This window comes from Pelodiscus sinensis, chromosome 6 (genome assembly GCF_049634645.1).
Source record: "Pelodiscus sinensis isolate JC-2024 chromosome 6, ASM4963464v1, whole genome shotgun sequence".
NCBI classification, from domain to species: Eukaryota; Metazoa; Chordata; order Testudines; family Trionychidae; genus Pelodiscus; species Pelodiscus sinensis.
Genome location: NC_134716.1, coordinates 79344721 through 79360257, shown reverse-complemented (window position 1 = coordinate 79360257; position 15537 = coordinate 79344721). Strand labels below are relative to the sequence as shown.

Here is a 15537-nt window from a genome sequence, read left to right as displayed (position 1 = left end):
AAAATAATATACACGCTTTAGAGTTGGGAGTTACATTCCTTTTTCTATGGTACCCGTCCCATGGTCTATGTCTGATATGTAATTTGGCCAGAAGAAAACATAGACAATTCATGAAGTTTTTGGAGAATGTTGCGAATAACTTCTTGGTACAAGTGCTGAAGGAACCGATCGGGGGCCATGCGCAGCTTGACCTGCTTTTCACAAACAGGGAGGAACTAGTAGGGGAAGTAGAGGTGGGTGACAACCTGGGGAGCAGTGATCATGAGATGGTAGATTTCAGGATCCTGACCAAAGGAAGAAAGGAGAGTAGCAAAATACACACCCTGGACTTCAGAAGAGCAGACTTTGACTCCCTCAGAGAACTGATGGGCAGGATTCCCTGGGATGCTTATGTGAAGGGGAAAGGAGTCCAGGAGAGTTGGCAGAACTTTAAAGAAGCCCTATTAAAGGCACAGGAAAAAAAAATCCTGATGCACAGTAAGAAAAGCAAATATGGTAGGCGACCATATTGGCCTACCGGGGAAATCCTTGGTGAGCTTAAACACAAAAAGGAAGCTTACAAGAAGTGGAAACTTGGGCAGATGACTAGGGAGAAGTATGAATATATTGCTTGAGAATGCAGGGGAGTTATCAGGAAGGCGAAAGTGCAATTGGAATTGCAGCTAGCAAGGGATGTGAAGGGTAACAAGAAAGGTTTCTACAGGCATGTTAGCAATAAGATGGTGATCAGAGAGAGTGTGGGTCCCTTACGGATGAGGGAGGTAACCCAGTGACAAATGATGTAGGGAAAAGCTCAATGCTTTCTTTGCCTTTGTCTTTTCAGACAAGGTCAGCTCCCAGACTAATGCACTAGGCAACGCAGTTTGGGAAGGAGGTGGACAGCCCTTGGTGGAGAAAGAACAGGTTAGGAACTATTTAGAAAAGCGAAACATACAGAAATCCATGGGTCCAGATTTAATGTATCCAAGGGTACTGAGGGAGTTGGCAAATGTCTTTGCAGAGCCTTTGGCCATTCTCTTTGAAAACTCATGGAGATTGGGAGAGATCCCGGATGATTGGAAAAAGGGAAATGTAGTGCTCATCTTTAAAAAAGAGAAGGACATTCCAGGGAACTACAAACCAGTCAGCCGTACCAGTCCCCGGAAAAATCATGGAGGGGATCCTCAAGGAATCCATTTTGAAGCACTTGGAAGAGGGGAAAGTGATCAGGAATAGTCAACATGGATTCACAAAGGGCAAGTCATGCCTGACCAATCTAATTAGCTTCTATGATGAGGTTACTGGCTCTGTGAATATGGGAAAGTCAGTGGATATGATATACCTTGACTTTAGCAAAGCTTTTGATAAGGTCTCTAAAATATTCTTGCCAGCAAGTTAAGGGAGTATGGATTGGATAAATGGATTGTAAAATGGATAGAAAGCTGGCTAGACTGTCGGGCCCAATGGGTAGTGATCAACGGCTTGATGTCAGATTGGCGGTTGGTTTCTAGCGGAGTGCCCCAAGGATCAGTTCTAGGACCGGTTTTGTTCAACATCTTTATTAATGACCTGGATGAGGGGATGGATTGCACGCTCAGCAAGTTTGCAGATGACACTAAGCTAAGGGGAGTGATAGATATACTGGAGGTCAGGGATAGAGTCCAGAGTGACCTAGATAGATTAGAGGATTGGTCCAAAAGAAATCTGATGAGGTTCAACAAGGACAAGCGTAGAGTCCTGCCCTTGGGACGGAAGAATCCCAAGTTACGAACACCAGAGTTAGGAAGTGACCCATCAGCCGTATGCTTTATTTGCAACCAGACATATGCAGTTGGGGCAGGGAGAAGGCAAATAAAGTATAGCGCTATGTTAAATGTAAACTACTAAGAAGTAAAGGGGGAAATCAGCATTTTTCTGGGTAGTATAGTTTCAAAGCTGTATTAAGTCAGTGTTTAGTTGCAGATTTTTGAAAGAACAGCAATCAAATTTTGTTCAGAATTACAAACATTTCAGATCTACGAACAATCTCCATCCCAAGGTGTTTGTAACTTTAAGATTCTAATATATATATTGAAATCTTTCATTGTTTTCACTTTTGGGGAGATTAGTTGTTTAGCAATTTATGAGAAATATGTAATAAGTCTTCCATAGGTCTTTCATTAAATGTACGCCTTTCACCAAAAGAGAAGAGTTTTGGCATGGCTATTCTTATTTTAAAATATAGGTTCAATTAAAGGAAGCAATGAGTTCTAGTAATTACAATGCTACATTGTATGCTTTGTATAAATCCACTACTTTTAAAGTCCCCACTCCCCATTATGTAATCAATCATCACCCTTTAAGAAAAATCCACTAAATTACTAAAAACAATTATAGGATTACTTTTATTAATTCAGTACAGCTTTACGATTTGATGAGTTGCAAAATCATTATGGGAACATGCCTAAACATTAAGATGTTTTTTCTTTGGTGCTTGAATGTCAAATTATTTGCTTTATTTTCCTAGAGAAGTGTGGTAATGATTGCTTTGTTACGCAAACTTGAAAAAAGGAGTTGGTACTTGCATCTTTTTTTCGCTATAAATTATGGTGGAATTTTCTTGGCCTAACTCCCATTGACTTCTAGGGAACTAGAATTAAGCCAATTCTGAGTGTTTTGAAAGCCCCATCCTAAAGCATTAAATAGGGGCAAGATTACTCAGAGAATTTTCGTTAAATTGAAAATGGTGAAAGGCAAATTTCAGCTAAATCCAACAGCTTCAAAATACAGGCAAGAAATGTTTTTTCCCCCTTTATTACCTATAGAATATTACTTTACCACAAATTAACAACTATGTTAGTCATCTCACTTGTATGTCTTATGTAGAATGTGAGTTACCAGACAGAATACAGTCTTTAAGAGCTATAAAAAGGGTTCCCAAAAAGACAAGTTTTGGTCATGCTTAAACGACTACCACCTTGCCTGCACTAGGAAAATTAGTATCTGTTCTATCTACATTGAAGGTGCACCCTTGCTGGAAATAGTTACAGATGGGGCCCAGGTGCTTTTACCACTTTCATGAAAACTTGCTCAGAGCTTGAATATGCCTTTTTAACATTGGTATAGCCCAAGTGAAAGCAACTGTGGGTACAAAGAGGAAGAGTGCCAACTTGACTAAAACAGCAGTTAATTAAGACACTAATAATATTTTTACACCGTGCTTTATTGTTTCTGCTTCGATTCTTACATGCTGTATCTTGCTTGAATCCAAGGAAAAATGACTTTGTTTATGTAGTAAGCAATAGAGTCATGGATGGGAGTCATTAGAATGGAGTGCTTTTGCAAGAAGGATTTTTTAGAATTCTCATTATTCCTCTTTTAGTTAAACGTTCCTTCTCTCCCTGTTTAGAAAAAAAAATCTGTGCTTTTAAATTTTTGTGTATATTTCAGATTAAGTGTCTCCATTGACTTTCTTCAGAAATAGAATGACATTTTTGAATTAACAGTAAATTATAGTACTCTGATTGCTTTTTAATTGCTGTTATTTTGCTTTATTGACCTATGGGCTTGCCCTCACAAGGAAATTGGCCACCAGAACTTTAGAGGTAAAATGGTACTGCGATAGCTATGTCCGTACAACTACCCCCGTGGACACCTTTGTATAGAATTAAAGTGACTTTTTGACATATCTTATTGACCTGTTTTTGCATGTATTGTTGTTTATTTGTATTATTGTAGCACCTAAGAGCCCTAGTCATGGACCCCACTGTTCTAGATGTTGTACCACCATAGAAAAAAAGACTGTCCCAAAAATCAACAAGCTCCTAAGCTCCAGTTCTGTAAACATTTATGAATTTAACTAACATGATGTACCTGCGATGTCTCTTTGCATGCAGAATGAGACCTTGATGAACTGTCTTAACATAAGTAATATGAGCCATTCATTGCAGGTCTTTTTCACCTCTGACCCCAAAGTAAGGAACAGGGCAAGCACAGATTTCAGTGGCAAAAGAACTGAAGAGTGGCTTTAAGAGTTAAAATGATGCATGTGTATTTTTGAAAATTGTTGAACATATTCTGACTGCTTTTAGTGTAAATTGAATGTCAGCTTTATTACCAATACCACTAATTTCTAGTTGGGGTGGTTTCCGTATGAGAGTATTCATATGTTTAAAAAAAAGGTTTAAAAACCATAAAATGCTATCATTTGTTTTCAAGAATTAAAGTTTGTACATTTCGTACCCTGTCCTGGTCCCCGTGACATCTATGTGAGTTTTGTTATTGACGACTTTGAGAGTTGCATAATGCCACTAAAGCAGAAAGAATGCTTTCTTATTTACTATTTGGAGTGGTAGTTAAGAGCAGTGATTTAATAAAAACTAAACTAGAAAGCATGTGGCTTATACAGCCACAAGGAAAATTCAGAATCCTAAGAGTGTGTTCTGGAATATTTTAAAGGCAATATTTACCATTTTGAACTTTGCTAAGGGAACCCTAGTTAATATAATTAACTAAAATGTATCTTATGACAAAGTATGGCTGATGTAGAATGATCCATAAAATACATGCAGAAATAATGGGATGAACTTAAAGAAAATTTAGGCTCATTATTAGGAAATGTTTTCTAACAGTGACTTTTGTTTGAGTAAGTGTGAATTTTGCCGAGGGAAATGGTGGTAACATTCCCTGAGTCATTTAAAACTGGATTGGACAAAACAATTGGACAAAACTGTAGGGAATAATCTTGAATTGGCACTGGGGTATGCCAGCTCAGGGGTTCTCAACCTTTTTGTTGCTGAGCCCCCCACCCCTTCCCTTCTAAATGCTATAAAAACTTCACAGCCCATCTGTGTCACCACAACTGTTTTTCTGCATATAAAAGCCAAGACTGGCATTAGAGGGTAGCCAGCTGGGTAATTGCCTCAAGACCCAATCAGCCCTGTGCTAGTGGGTCTTCAGCTTTCTAACCTGGGCCCTTGCAAATCTAATATTGACCCTGCTTGGTGGCCCACTTAAAACCTGTGTGTGCCCCAGGCTCCTGGCTAAGAATCACTGCATTAGCTGACCTAATAGGTGTTTTCTATCTCAAAAGTCTATGATTCTCTGGTTGATTATACAGAATATATTTGACACAAAGTCCTCCGGAGAGCAGTGCACTGATAATCCTAAACTTTTATAGGAAATTAATATCCACTCCCTGAAGCCCCACGTAGAAGTCTGGAAAGTAGAAGAAAGCAGAGTATAGGTTTTGCAAGTCAATGCATGAAAATACAATTGCCCTTCCCTTTTAGATGCCATAGGTTGTTTGTTCAGGGCTTTTGCTGCCTTTTGGTGACTAGATGGAATGTTTAACAGGGATAAATCTGACAGATGAGTCTCCACTTCTACCAAAAAAAAAAGTCAGAATTGTAAACATCATCTGGCCAAGGGGAAGTTAAAAACAAGCTGTTTTACATCAGCTTGGTTTGTGTTCTTTAACTGATAGGGAAGAATAATCCCAGCCCATCCTTGGTTTGTTTATGGGAGTAAAATTTAACTAATTCATTTCTAGACGGAGATTAATTTTTAAAACTATTTTTGTCAGAAAATCATTAAAAATGTTACACTTTCAACCTGTATTTTATCTTTTTATACCAAATTACTAAGGTTCACCAACTACATCGTTTAGGTACAACCATCCCTTGAAGGAGTAATTTTTGATGGGGAGGCACTCTAAGGGTATGTCTAGACTACACGGCTCCATTGACAGAGCCATATAGTCTAGACATACCCTAAGATTTTGGTAAGTGGTCAAGGTACTGACTTTTCTATGGAGCGAATGCAGACTCTGGCGCGCAGGATGGGTGCTTGGGGTAAGGGATTGGGGTACAGGAGAGGGTTTGAGAGAGAGTTTGGCTGAAGGTGGGGGTTATGACCTAGGGTAGGGGATTGGGATACAGAGTCTGAGAGGAGGTATGGGTGCAAGAGAGGATTCTGACCTGGGGGAGGAGTGCAGAGAGTTGTGACCTAGGGCAGGGAGGAAAGTGCAGAGAGTTTGGGTAGTGACCTAGAGCAGGAGAAGGTGGTGACCTGGGGCAGGGAGTTTGAATGTGGGAGGGATGGGGTGCCAGAGGCAGGCTTTGGCCGGGAGGCACATACTTAGGCAGCTCTTCACCAGTAGCCCAGGAGAAGCACCAGACCACTCAAAATGAATGGCTGTTCCATGTGGCTCTCTGCACCAAATGGGTGGAGGAGGCGGCATCCTGTGTTGCCTCCTCCCCCCACCACCAGCACAGTCTCTCAGCTATCATTGGCCATTTTCTGTTCAATGAGATCTGCAAGATTGTGCTGGGAGTGGGGACAGCACGCAAAGCTTCCCTCGCCTTGTTCCAGCACATGAAGCAGCCAGCCGCTTTGAGCAGTCTGGGGTTGCTCTGTATCTGGGGGACCCAAAGGGATGTGATGGATTGAAAGGCTTTGCAGGCTGGATGCGACAGGCCGTATCTTGCCTACCTCTACCTTGAAGACTGTGAGGAAGCCAAATCAACCCAGGAGAAGTGCAGGAAAGTGTTTTGCTCCAAGATATAAATAGTAAATGCAATGTGACATCCACTTCAGAGGTATGTCAGTCTCCTACTGCACACAATGTGGAGGATTGGGGCAATGGTTCACCTTGGCCCAGCCTCTTCATTATAAGGTAGGAAGGTTTCCCTAACAAGGACTGTGCCACTTATAGTCTCTATTGTTTTTATTCAGGGGAAAGGTTTCCAGTTGTTGCAAAATTTTATTTCTGACTCTTAGAAAATACTTCAATATAGACATATTACAATTTCATAATAGCATTATGATTGAAAGCAGTTTTTTAAAAAAGGAATAGAAGTTATTAGCCATATGGAAAAACTGTAAAAAGAACTGTCATACAGAACTATTACTGTATTCTTTGCTGTTAGCCTTTTGAAAGAGCGATCAAAGAAGATGTATTTGTATCAAAATATTTGAAATATTTGTCTTAGCTGCATTTTAGCCTGATAATTGTGCCAGTTGATTTAAATTATACAATTTATTTTCTTTATGACAAGTGGCCTTGTCACAGGGTATTGAACACACTGCCTGCCCTTAGGAGTTGTTTTTAGGGTGGTAAGGGCAAAGGAGACTGTTAAAAGTCACATTAAAATAACAATAGATTTGGTATACAGTGGGACTTGTGTATCAAGCCAGCTGCAATACAAAATGGGCCACACACACAGAGCTCAGTAAGCAGCCATTGAGATTTGGCCAGTTAAACTGCTGCCACCTAAACAAACATCATCACAGAGTCAGTGATTTAGCGCTTGATCTAAGTAGGTGACCACTTGCAAGTAAATCTTTCCAAGTATTTTAGCTAGTAACTCCATATATTATAAATAATGGAATTCCTGCAACATTTTCTTTTTGAAACTGGCAAGTTAATTGATTAAATAGCCTTTTCATAAATAGTATTGGAGGACTAGCAATTTTTTCACATTAATGTGGCTGGTATTAAACTTATTCTTGCTTGTTAGGAAAATTGGTAAATGGGCAATATGTTAGCCTAAGAAGTTCCACCACTAGGTACAAAACTCCATTACTAATTGGGCTGATGAAAGAACTGCTATTATTTGTTTCTCTTGATTTCTATGGCAACATTTCTACAGTCGTTCTAAAATATGAGAATCTGAGATCATTGTAATTTCATTATATCTTCCTTGACATAAGTTATATTTCATGTACATATCATAATGTGTTGAGTGAATTAATCAGAATTGGTATGGTTCTGAATGTTTCCTAAATGTTGGGCTGGTCCAAGGTTTGAATAGGTGCTGAGCTCTAATGGCTGAAGATGCATTGTTTGGGTAAGAAAGGTCACTCCGAGTTCAGATAGTTTCCCAGGCAATTTAACTAATTATTCAATTAAAAATGGACAGGGAAAAGAAGATACCTTGCACAAAGACAAGATGATTAACTGGTAAATCAGTGTAAAGGTTATTTGTAGTATATTACTCTTAACTACATACTTATGAGTGTAATAGCATGTATTGGATGAATTTTTCTAAGACAGCTATTTTAGGAATATTTAACTACTGTACAGTACTGTGCCTACGACAAACATTGATGTTGCTTGTATGCTGCAAGACTTTGCAGTACAGGGTTCTTCTCCTGTGTTCCCCAACACTTACTTTATGAAGGTTAACGTATTCCCATATGATATGAATTTACAGGCAAATTGTTTTTCCAGACCTGAATCACAAAAGCTTTATTTTTAGTTGGTTATGAAGTTTTAAGTTTCCCTTTTTTGCTGTATTTTAAGGCACACAAACAACACAAAATGTATTATGTTGCAGAGGGAGGCATTTTCTTTTTTTAACTGTTGTCATGTAATATATTTTGCTTTTCTTTTAAAGAAGGAAATTTTAAATACCAATAAAATAAGATTTTGAAAAGTGAGGAGGCTGTACAGAAAAAGAAGAAGAAGAAGAAGAAAAAAAAGGCTGCATTAATGAATTCTCTTCCACCCTTTAGCAAGGCTTTTGATACGGTCTCCCACAATATTCTTGCCAGCAAGTTAAGGGAATGTGAATTGGATAAATGGACGGTAAGATGGATAGAAAGATGGCTAGAAGGCTGGGCCCACTGGGTAGTGATCAACGGTTTGATGTCAGGATGGCGGTTGGCTTCTAGCAGATTGCCCCAAGGTTCGGTTCTAGGACCGGTTTTGTTCAATATCTTTATTAATGACCTGGATGAGGGGATGGATTGCACCCTCAGCAAGTTTGCAGATGACACTAAGCTGGGGGGAAGAGGTAGATACGCTTAAGGGCAGAGATAAGGTCCAGAGTGACTTAGACAAATTGGAGGATTGGACCACTAGAAATCTGATGAGGTTCAACAAGGACAAGTGTAGAGTCCTGCACTTGGGACGGAAGAATCCCAAGGATTGTTACAGGCTGGGGACCAACCAGCTAAGTAGTAGTTCTGCAGAAAAGGACCTGGGGGTTACAGTGGATGAGAAGCTGGATATGAGTCAACAGTGTGCCCTTGTAGCCAAGAAGGCTAATGGCATATTAGGTTGCATTAAGAGGAGCATTGCCAGCACATCCAGAGATGTCATTATTCCCCTTTATTCGGCTTTGGTGAGGCCGCATCTGGAGTATTGTGTCCAGTTCTGGGGCCCCCACTACAAAAAGGATGTGGACGCATTGGAGAGGGTCCAGCGGAGGGCAACCAAAATGATTAGGGGGCTGGAGCATATGACTTATGAGGAGAGGCTGAGGGACTTGGGTCTGTTTAGTCTGCAGAAACGAAGAGTGAGGGGGATTTGATAGCAGCCTTCAACTTCCTGAAGGGAGGTTCCAAAGAGGATGGAGAGAGGCTGTTCTCAGTAGTGACAGATTGCAGAACAAGGAGCAATGGTCTCAAGTTGTGATGGGAGAGGTCCAGGTTGGATATTAGGAAAAACTACTTCACTAGGACGGTGGTGAAGCACTGGAATGGGTTACCTAGGGAAGTAGTGGAGTCTCCATCCCTAGAGGTGTTTAAGTCTCGGCTTGACAAAGCCCTGGCTGGGTTGATTTAGTTGGAATTGGTCCTGCCTCGAGCAGGGGGCTGGACTTGATGACCTTCTGAGGTCTCTTGCAGTTCTATGATTCTATGAGGGGGGTTGTGGAATTTCCGGCTATGTCTAGAGTACTGAGAAAAGTCTGAAAAAGTGGCAACTGTCCTAAGGACAGGGAACATCACCTCCTGGTGGGGAAAACAAACTTCTGGAACAATGGACACAGCTCAATCGATAGTATGGATTTCACTATCACTCCCTAGGCTGGCCAAAGAACTAAGTAGAGGTACCCCCATATTTATAGATAGAAATGAACGATCTAAGATGCACACTTCATGTATCATCTTACGCATTAATGACATGTTTGGTACCTCTCCTTGTACTTTCCTCCAACGCATTCACTGCCCATTGTTATGTTTTCACTATTGTTGTTTCAAACTATTTTATCACGTACTCAGCTGCGTGTCCCTGTACTGTCCTGATGGAATGTACAGTATTTATATACTTCATGTGCTTTTATCAGTGCTAGCAGTTCTAGTGCTGAGAGACACTGACTTGCAGGCAAACAATTGCCTTTGACACAGCCTGTCTATTACTCATAGTATAACTCTTGCTTACTTTGGTTCAAGCACCAGGCCCATGCTTCAGGCTCTTTCTTTCTCCTACATTTTCTAGCTTTTTGTATCACTGAATAAAATTACTCTGGGGTAGACAGTCTTGCCATGTTTTCTATGTAGCTCCTTGTGGTTTTCTGCAGAAAGTTTCTGTAAATGAAGTCGTTCCACATCTTACTCAAACTAGGGGTTGAACTGTTCATTAGAATATAGTAACAGGTCTCTGATGGTAAGTAGCTTTGTGACACTATCTTTAAAAGTTGTTTCCTTCGACTCTAATCCTCTGTTATTTTTCTCTTATATTTAGATCATAAACACTTTAGGATGAGGATTGTTGTTTTGTTCTGTGTCTATACAGCACAGAACACTCCTAAGCCCTTCCCTTCTAGGCTATGTCTAAACTACACCCCTCTGTTGGCAAAGGAATGTAAATGAAGCACTTCGAAAGCGCAAATGAAGTGGAGATTTAAATATCCTGTGCGTCATTTGCATAATTGCATCATGGCGCTGTTTCGAACAAGTCCCATTTCTAAACTGACAGCATGGTTTGGTCGCAGTTTTTCTGATAACGGGGCGATCTTTCAAAAAATCGCCCCATAGTCGGAAAAACTGCGTCTAAACTGCACTTTCAGTTTAGAAAATGGCACTTGTTCGAAACAGCACCATGATGTGATTATGCGACTGAAGCGTGGGATATTTAAATCCCCGCTTCATTTGTGCTTTCAAAGTGCTTCATTTACATCCCTTAGCTGACAGAGGTGTGGAGTTTAGACACACCCTTAGTGTCTTGTCTCTGGCCGTTGGAGGCTTGTGCTGTTGTCAGTAACTGATGGATAACATGCCATTGTAGGCAGTCTCATCATACTATCTCCCCCCTTCCTTAAATTTATCAAGTTCAGTCTTGAAACCAGTTAGGTATATTGTCCCTTACTGCTTCCCTTGGAAGGCTATATTAGAACTTCACTCCTGTGGTTGTTAGAAATTCTAAATAACTGTAAATTAAATGCTCAGACAAATGTTAGAACTTATACCTATACTATATCAGGAAACAGTCTTCATTAGTTGCTATAAAGGGAATGAAACAGCTTTGCAGTTGATTCTCATTGTTTTGTTTACTATTTGCATTGGAGTAGTAATGAGAAGCCCCATCTGGGGATTAGTGCCACACTATGCTAAGTACTATGTGTACTCCTCTCCTCCCCCTCTCATACAATGGAAAAAAAAGTCTCTGTTTCAAATAGTTTATAATCATGAAGTCCGCTGTCTTGCAAAAACTTATGTATGTGCCTCTTCTGTATTGACTTCATGCATTGAAGTCAACAGAATTATTCACAATGTAAAACTAAACAGGTGCATAAGTCTGCATAAGATTGGCAGCTTTAGGTGGCCTGTATATATCAGAAAATATCACTCATAGTTACTCTGCCTGTCACTTGCACAGTAGCACACAATATTAAAAAATGTTAACTTGTGTTTGTAGGTTCAGTTCTACTTCCATTTATGTCATAAGAAAAACTGTGATATCACTGAGAGCAGGCCCAAACTTTGTAAAAATTGTTTTAATACAATATTATGAAAGTTAATAAATATTATATGATTGTTATAGGTGGCACAGATAGTGATGTGTGTAGTAAAGGTTGCGTAGTTATTCCCATTTTATAAGGCCTAGTTTTCAGTTGATTATTACTTTACTTAACTTTTATAATTCAGGCTAGAATTTTCAATCATGGGAGTCTGCTCTAGGCTAATTTTATTTATGTATTTCTAATGTTTCTGCAGAAAAGTTTCATTCATTTCCAAGAATGAGATTATGGTAAAATTAAGTTGTTTGTTTTTCCCAATTTTAATAATGGTATGACTATCTAAAAGTTTTGGTGACTTTGTGTTGGAGTAGGGGCTTGAAATCGGCAGTAACAATGTACCTTTTCTTTTTCTGATGAAAGACATTACCCAGTTTTTGCCATATTATAAATCTTCGTGAAAAAAAATCTCAATTCATACATTTTTGGTAGACTTGGTAGTCTTGCTATTTCATTCTTTGAAGATTCCATCTGCACTGAGCATACACCAACTCGACGCAGTTCTTATACAGAATAGCCTTGTCTAAATGTATGCCCTGTCTCCAGAGAGTGAGGGCTTATCTCCACTATCAAGAGATTGATGCTGTTGCAGTTGATCCAGTGAAAACCTGCTAAATAAACCACAAATAGTTCTTACCTAACACTACTCTTTCCAGTAAATGGATGGGAAAGTTTCTCCCATTGACCCAGTCTGATGTAGACACTCAATAAGTCAGCTTAGTTGGTGTAGCTTAGGTTAAGTGGCATTATTCATGTATCTGGAATTGTGTAACTTAGGTTGACTTAATCAGGGCTGAAGGCAATCAACCATTCTGAGGCTGCTGGGGCTTAGCAGGACTTCCCCTGAAAATTCTGCTCTGGACCACTATGGTGAGTGTTTGACTTTGCAATATTAATGCTTTTAATATATACTTTCATGTAAAAGTTGTATCTCATATATGCACAACATGCATGCTTAAGGACATGGATGTAATTAATATATATTTGAATGTTTTCTGACTTGAGAGGTTTAACCATAGATCCTTAATTTTATATTAGTATAAAAATTGTTTTAACTTCTTCACTATAGTACTGTTTAAAAAAACCAGTTTCTACAATCTCTGGCTGTGTCTAGACTGGCAAGTTTTTCCGGAAAATCATCTGCTTTTCCAGAAAAACTTACCAGCTGTCTACACTGGCCGCTTGAATTTCCGGAAAAGCACTGACGATCTCATGTAAAATCATCAGTGCTTTTCCGGAAAAACTATGCTGCTCCTGTTTGGGCAAAAGTCTTTTTCCGAAAGGCTTTTGCGCAAAAGGGCCAGTGTAGACAGCATAGTACTGTTTTCCGCAAAAAAGCCCCGATAGTGAAAAAGGTGATCGGGGCTTTTTTGCTGAAAACTGCATCTAGATTGGCCACGGACGCTTTTCCGCAAAAAGTGTTTTGCAAACTTTTCCGTTAAAAGCATTTTCGGAAATTCATTTCAGTGTAGACGTAGCCTCTGTGTTTAAGTTTCTAGTTCTTAAAAAGAGAGAGTATGGGGGTACAAGGAAAAAAATAGCTTCACTATCTAAGATTTAGAAATTTGCTGGCTTGAAAAAACTCTCAAACAGCAAATATACATTTTAAAAGCTCGGACGTACCAGCATCAACAGAACTTCCTGATAATACATCTGGTCAGCCGTCTTTGACTCAGAGCTCATAAGCTTTGGAAAGTACTTTGGGTTTTCACCAGCAACATAGTTTGCGAATGTGTCCAAGTGGGACTCTCTAAAATGCACAAAAGGAGAATTGAGCTGCAGGAGAGAGTAACTATTTTTTATGCTTTATGAGCTTGAAAATGCTCATACAGTGTTCCTGGGCAGAGCAGTCAGAAAAGGAGTTTCTTTGGAATTTAAGTTTACTAAAGTTTGAAAATTTGAAAAAAGTAAATTGTTTTAAAGTATAATCAAATTTAAGGGACCTGACTTTTCCATTTACATGATGGCACAAGTGGTGAGGCAGTGGAAAAATCAGGTCCCTTAAATTTGATTTGCTGTACGGGTATTCATCATCTGGCTCTGAAACATATGCCTGCACGCTCTGTGGCAAGGACTGGTGCTTGAAATTTGGATTTCTTTAGCCACTCTTTATGCTGCAGTGTAACACATATTAAGAACTGCTTTGGTTCTCATGCCCGTGTGTTTTTAGAAGGGTGCTTACCATCAAATTGGGAATAAAATACTATGTATGATTAATTTTTTTAAGCCCAATTCCAGGAGCCTGCTTCCATTTGTGAAAAAAAAAAAAAAAATTCTACACTCAATGTTGCAGGGCAAAGTTAGAAAATGTAACTATAGCACAAATTTAAAATAACCCTAAATATATTATTTTTAAGAATTTATAGTTTTAAACACTCCCCTTAAAATAGTCTTTTTGATTTTTTTTTTTTTCAAAATTTGAGGATGGCAAGACTGTAGTTGAGGAAATGGGAGCATTTTACACCCACTTTCTGTGCATCAAATGGTTATACAATTTAGAAGACATTGGAAAATCAACTTAATGTCCTACGGTTTGAACTGTGGGGCTGCATAGGCAATTCTTAGCTGCTTTATCCTTGAATGAAAAGATCCACATGGGGGGAGGGCAGGAAGATTAATTTGTTTTTTTTAATGCCAAAGCTTTAACTAATTTGCCTTGATATTCCTAGGTGTCCTTCTGTAGGCGAGCCAGAATCATGGTCAGGATTGTGGATATCTAGTTTAACATTTATAATCTTAGCGTAGCTGATTGAATTAGTGTTCAGTTGACTCTGTTTATAACAGTACCAAAAACTATAGTCTAGACAAGATTTTAGAATCTAACCCTTAAATAGTTCGTAGACTTTTACTGAAGTCTTTCAACCTATATTTGGGGGGGAAAAATCCATGAGCTAATATGGCCTTTTGAAAATATAAATATTATTCTACTGCTCAGAACTGAAAATATTTAAGCCAGATAAAAATATTAAACTAACATTTGAAATAAAAATAAAAATATTCTATGGCCCAGTCTGAATCTTTGGATAATCTTGCATCATAAGAAAATATTTTTGAATGTTTACTTTTTTAATTACCCATAGACATCTGATTCTTTTAAAAGGTTTTCCTACTTAGCAATTAGAGAAGTGAATTGTTTTCATCTCTCCCTTTCCCAGACTCACATAAAGAGTAGCAACTGTGTTACCTTAACACCCGTTTGAAAGATTTGTCATTGAAACATAAAGGCATTCATTGCTGTGTTGCTCTTTTTTTATATTGGTGGTGCTCCATTGACTTCAGTGTTAAACTTGAGTAATGTTGTGAATCAGGCCTAGAAATTATGAGTGAAATATCTGGTAGAAAATGGTATCTTAAGAGTGGGAAAGTTTAAATAAGAGGAGAGAGAGCGTGAGAGTGAATAATGGCAACGTTATATATGGAAGCAAGTTTAAAAATAATAGTCTGACAGTCATTTCAGAAAGTAAAATATAGCTTCCATCAAAATAAATGGCAGAACTCCCACTGAGTTTACTGGATGGCCAGGATATCAACCTAACTTTTTATACATAACACACACACACACACACACACACACACACACAACTCTGATACAACCCTCTTCATTTGTAAAGGCACCCTACCATATTGCATCACTTATTTGCAAATATAGCCTGAAATTCATGGTAAACAGGGGTAGGCAGACAATTCATATTCTCTTTCAAATCTTCCCAGTAGTCTAGACGAGCCCATAGAGTGTACTGCATCACCCTTACAGGTGCCTACCTGGCAGCAGGAGGACATAGGGAAATTGAAGGCACAGGTCATGGAGAAACTAGCCCACGATGCATCGCCACCA

The 15537-nt window shown here is 39.1% G+C and overlaps 1 protein-coding gene and 1 long non-coding RNA gene across 5 annotated transcripts in view; one reads left to right on the top strand and one right to left on the bottom strand.

Moving 5' to 3' along the window:
- Positions 1-15537, top strand: part of XRCC4 (X-ray repair cross complementing 4) — a 274028-nt gene that overhangs the window by 59148 nt on the left and 199343 nt on the right. The window lies entirely within an intron of this gene.
- Positions 12194-15014, bottom strand: LOC142829913 (uncharacterized). The gene is made up of 3 exons (XR_012904828.1): positions 14887-15014; positions 13326-13452; positions 12194-12313 (listed from the first exon to the last, which is right to left on the bottom strand). It is a non-coding gene; the product is annotated as an uncharacterized LOC142829913 (long non-coding RNA).